The following is a 6,000-nucleotide window of genomic DNA, read 5'->3' as shown; positions in this document are numbered from 1 at the left end:
TCGCAAAATCGCTTTGGGAAAACAAACCGGGAGGGCGCTTGCAGCAGGTCCCTAATTGGATTGGAGGGCGAGGCGTGATCGAAGGTCCGTGCTTCTTGAACCCCCAGAGGCCTGTGCAGTGACTGCTACCCTGGAAGGTTAGGGGCAGTTGGCTGGAGCCCGGGAAAGTCTCTGTGTATTGCTTTACAGACGAGCACAACACGTTTGCTTCTGGGCCCTCTTTTTCTGACGTGTTGCAATACGCTTTCTGTGTTTCTGGACTGTTGATTTCTTTCCAGGCAGTGGGAAAAAGGAGGGAGGAAAGAAACATGATGGGATTTATTATTGGATTTCAAGAAAATGTTCCTAAGTAGATTTGAATGTGACTAATCTTACTCTGTTGCCCTGTTTTTCAATTGTTTTTAGTTCTTGCAGTTTTTTATGGCTACTGTGGTTGCTGGGGACCGGTAGATTGATAAATAAATCTCAACAAAATTAACTTGTATAATAAACATTTACAAATAGGTTTCCGTTTGCAGATAGAAGTATATTAAATTTGCATTGGATCTGATTTGCAGGCTGTTCCTTTGTACTTTTCTTGCCCCCTTCCTGCTCATTTTAATCCCTATTTTAAACACATTTTACTTAGCAATAATAATTCCTATTTTTTTTCCTATGGGATTTAAATCCAAGCTGGCATACGTATTTACTTCATTTATACCTTGCCTTTCTCCCCAGTCTCTTTGGGGGAGTGTCTTTGGCTCAGTGGTATAGCATCAACTTTGCATGCCGGTGGTACCAGGTTCAACCCCTGGCATCTCCTGTTAAAGGATCTTGCAGTAGGTGATGTGAAAGACCTCAGCCTGAGACCTTTGAGACCTACTGCCAGTCTGAGTAGACCAGGGGTCCCCAACCCCCAGGCTGTGGACCAGTACCGGTCTGTGGCCTGTTAGCAACCAGGCCACGGAGTGAGGCAGAGACCTTCACCTACTCCTTATTTAAAGACCCCCATAGGGGGCAGGAACAGGCTGTGGGCATGGGGGCAGCAAAACCCCCAGCATCCCCACCCCCATTAGTCCATGGAAAAGTTGTCTTCCACAAAACCGGGTCCCTGGTGCTGAAAAGGTTGGGGGCCACTGTAGTAGACAATACTGACTTTGATAGACCAGGGGTCTTGAAATAGTGAGTTCAGCCAGCTCTGAATCAACCAAGAACACTTTATTATGTGAAGAAACAGTCACAGAGGAACACAAGCAAAACTGCCACTATATGTAATCTGGCCATGGTTAACCATGCCCCCCCCAAGCAGGCAACAGTTACTCCTATTGGCTCACTTCAGAATTCTTCATTTGCATCTCTTTCTCACAAATTGTTACATGCCTAGCATCCTGATTGGTCAGTTCTTCCAGACTTCAGGATCCTGATTTGCAAGGAGTGCCTGTCTCAAGCTAAGACAACAAGAACCTAGTGAGATGCAATATATAACATGTCTGATTCATGTGTTCATACTTTCCCCTCCAAACCCTGTGAAATCAGTTAGGCTGAGAACAGGTGATTGGACTAAGTTCACCCAGCAATCTTCCATGGCATGAGTGGGAATTCAAACCTAGTTCTTTCAAATCCTTGTCCAGCACTCTACATTGTATGAGACAGGCAATGTTACTAGAAATATAGAATTAGAAAACAGGTGGGAACCCACAAGTGGCATCTTATTCCCCCTCCTTCTTCCCATAAAGCCCACAGATGCAGAACAATGTAAAAGATACAACCAGCTTCCTTCCTGCTTCCTTCTCTCCTTCCCACCCACCAGCCAATCTATGTTTACCTGCCCCTGTCTTTAGCTGTCCCTTCTTCCCTGTGCAGTAACACTATGGTGGAAAACCTGCAAGGACATGCAAGGGACAGCTCATCTTCCTCAATATCTTCCTCCCTGTGCTGTTTTCTCTTCCCCTCTTCTTGGCAACCTTCCCCTGGTTTCATCTCACTTTATCACACTTCAGCCAACTTGTCTTTTATCTGTCCCAGCATCTTCAAACTGGGACCGATTTCGCACTGGGGCTTGTTCCGAGTGGAGAGCCCTTTTGATCCTGGCACTTTGCTCCATTTCTGCACAAGTTGCCCCAGAGCTTCAGGTTGGCGTGCCGTTCTCCCACAGCAAGCAGAAACTGTTTGGAAGAGGATCCAACTTGCTGTGGAAGAGCGCCACACCAACTCATAGCTTCGGGGCAACTTGTGGGAAAATGGAGAGAAGCCCCGGGAGCAAAAGGGCTCTCTCCACCCGGAACAAGCCTTGTGTGAAATAGGTCTGGATGAAGAAGGCCTGAGGCATTTCTTAGAGTACAGGGGAAATGATTCAGCATTAGAAATCTTTTGCAAGCAGAGTCCAGCTGGTTGTAACTTTTACATAGTTCTGCATCTGTTTGCAATACACTGTGGGGTTTTTTTTCTTCCCTGCCCCACTGTTCCTTTGCATCAGCTACTGTCCTCTCCAAGCCTAAGGACATCTCTACTTTCACTACAAAATAAGAACAAATTGGGCAATGCATGCAGGATGAAGCAATTGGCTGGAATGGCTTGTCTTGATTAGAAAAAAAAAATCTTCCCTGCCCTGAGTAGTTTACAACAACATCAAGAGTACACAGCAGACAATTCAAATAAACAATCCATTCCAAAGAGCTCTGAACAGAAAAACAGAAGAAACTTGAAAGAATCAGCCTACAGTTACTCCACCAATTTTGTTGACAGATGCCCTCAGATATTACAGATCTATCATAAGTCTTCTTAAAGGATGGGAGGGAAGGGTTCTCATTGGTTAAGAAATTAATTGGGTGTACTTAGAAGAGAATCATAGAGTTGGAAGAGACCTCCAGGGTCATCTAGTCCAACCCCCTGCACAATACAGGAAACTCACAAACACCTCCCCCTAAATTCACAGGATCTTCATTGCTGTCCGATGGCCATCTAGCCTCTGTTTAAAAACTTCCAAGGAAGGAGAGCTCACCACCTCCTGAGAAGGTGTTGCCATGAAGTTAAATTGATTTGTTACCTCTGCTATTATGGCCTGCAGGGACATGAAACCTGATTCTTCTTTGCCTGCCAGAAGATTCACCATGTGCTGTCATGGTCTCAGGTTCAATCCCCGGCATCTCCAAAAAAGGGTCCAGGCAAATAGGTGTGAAAAACCTCAGCTTGAGACCCTGGAGAGCCGCTGCCAGTCTGAGAAGACAAGACTGACTTTGATGGACCAAGGGTCTGATTCAGTATAAGGCAGCTTCATATGTTCATATGACATGGTCTTAGAATCATAGTTTGAAATATCTGCTTCGTTACTGTTTTTCAATTTTATCATGGCAGGCCTGATGAAGAGTTCTGGTGAACTCAAATGCTTTCACACTGTTATGTGTCATTTTGGTTGGACCTAATAAAAGATATTGCATGGATTGTGCCCCTGGTATTTGGGAGGGATGAAGTCTTGCTCACCGCCTCCTATTCCACACCAGTGAAGAAGGGTATGCCAAAATCTAGCTGTAGTGAGAGTTCTGTCAAAAGGAATTGCTGAGTTGGCCAGAGCTGGCATATAGCTCTCCTTCACTTCCACCAAAACAAAATAAAGTTTAGTAAAGCAGTGGTCTTTAATCCATTGACTGAGATGCTCTGGTTAGGCAACTCTACCCCACCCCTACCCTCTCTCTAGCCAAGAAAACATGGCATCCCTGCCAGGCACACTAGAGTGTTATCAAACCTGAGTTGCAATGAGAACATCCACACACAAATGCAAGAGAACCAGAAAATACTGAGTTAAAAATGCAAGGTAAAGTTTTATTAAAGGACATAAAACGAAAACATCCCCCCAGCCCCCCCCCCCTACAAAAGAAACTTTCCCCCATGCAAACTGTGTTGGGGAGTAGGAAAAGAGAGGTTGCATCAAGGGCAAAATCAGAGTAACAGGGAGAAATACTATGAGGACTGTGGGCCATAATGAGAGAAATAGGGAAAGATGAAGAAAGAAAGAGAAAATAGGTTAAAGCTGCCAAGTGAAGACTGTGTATGTCTCCTTTAGGGTTCCCAGGTTCCCCCTAGCCACAGGCAAGGGATGGGAGTTGCCAGGTTGGAGAACTTATGGAGACTTGGGAATGGAACCTGGGAAGGACAGTGAGAAACAATACTACACAGTGAGGTACAATACTATACAGAGTCCAGCCTCCAAAGGATCCCTTTTCTCCAAGGGAACTGATCTCTGCAATAGAGATTAGCTGTAAATCCAGGAGATCCCTAGGTCCCACCTGGAGGCTGGCATCTGTAATTCCAGGAGTCTTGGATACAGCTGGAAACCTGGTACCTGATTGCAGGGCTGGAAGATGCAATGGTGAAGGGGAAGGTGTGGAGGGAATTGACATTTTTAAAATCCAAGCAGGTTTCCTTCTGCTTACACTTTTTGGGGCTGAATATTTGACCCAAGACATTCTGCAGGGCTGGAAGAAGCTATGGTGGAGGGGAAAGGGGAGGGGGAGGGAATGGGAATTTTAAAAATCCAATCAGCTCTTTAACCTCCTGAAAAACCAGAGAGTGATAGTCAACACTGCCTCTCCTGTTCTGCAAACTTTTGGTTACAAGTCACTTAACAGCCAATTGTGTCTGGACATGGATGGGTTAATGTTTGTTGCAGACAGCTTTCCGTCATTCTCTCCTCTTATTATCCAAGGGACAGCAGCCAAGTGATCTCAGATCTCACTGTAGCTCTGCATTTCAACAGGAGTCCAGGCATTTCAGTGGTCCTGCTGTCTTGCTAAATTGTGATTGTGGTTGAGCGCCATAGCAACCAACATAGAACAGGGGTGACCAACGGTAGCTCTTCAGATTTTTTTTTGCCTCCAACTCCAATGGCCAATGGCTGGGGCTGATGGGAGTTGTAGGCAAAAAACATCTGGAGAGCTACCGTTGGGCACCCCTGATTTAGATTTAAAAAAAAAAAAAGCTGAGGAGGGTCATGCATGTGAGAAAAGCGAAGGGGAAAGAAAGCGGCACATTTTGAAATGGCCACAGAGACCCAGATCATTAATGGAAGGAAAATCACTGTGAAACCCCCATCCCTGTATCGCTTTCCTTGATGATGAGCCAAAAAAGAATAACAAACATCCAGTTTAGAACTGTGATGTGAAAGGGGCTGGAAGAAGTGTCAAAAGATGATCTGTGGAACATCCAAGTGTCTTCCATGGTCCAGATATCAGTTAAATGATTATTTGAAACATTTATTAGCTGCCTTTCTACTTCATAGGAATTCAAGGCAGTTTACAATGTAAATAGTAATAAAATACCCCAAAACTACTAATTAAAATCAACAATTAAAAACTACTGGCAGGCAGAACAACTAACTGATTTCAGTTGTCCTAAAGAGGGACTTGTTGCCATGCATGGGAGTAGGCAGGTTCACCAGAGAGCTCTGACTCTTGAAAGCTGGTTACAGGTTTTTTCCTTTGGAGAAAATATGTTTTTCTTCATGATCTCAGAATGTCCAGAAATAGTAGCTATCTAGGCAGGTGGAATCCTAGAGTATATTTTCATCCACATTCTGCTCTTCCTCTGATAACTTGGCATCTATGTTTTCTCCAGAAATGGCCACTACTGTAACAGAATGCGGAAATGTGAGGATCATTACACAAGTCATCCAGCAGAAAGACCCACCGGTAGCAGAGGGGATCAGTGAGTCGGGGCTGACTTCCGTATCATCACAAGTCACCTCAACCCAGCCCAAAACTTTCACAAATACATTGCCTAAGGCACTTGGGGTAAGACTTTTGTAGATGTTTCAAATGTTACCAGGTCCAAATGCTACAGTATTGCAGGGATGCCAAGTCTTCTGCTACAGTGAGACACCTCACAGCATCCCAGTGGGTGAGGAGCGAGCATGTGCTAGCCTTGTGATGGTGCATTGATGTCATTTCCAGTAAAACTGGAAGTTACATAGTGGAAACTGCAAAATCTCTATGTTAAAATCACAGCGTTCTTGTAAATTCTAGATTG

The sequence above is a fragment of the Heteronotia binoei genome, chromosome 21 (genome assembly GCF_032191835.1).
Source record: "Heteronotia binoei isolate CCM8104 ecotype False Entrance Well chromosome 21, APGP_CSIRO_Hbin_v1, whole genome shotgun sequence".
NCBI lineage: Eukaryota > Metazoa > Chordata > Lepidosauria > Squamata > Gekkonidae > Heteronotia > Heteronotia binoei.
Note: the sequence above shows the minus strand (reverse complement) of the source record.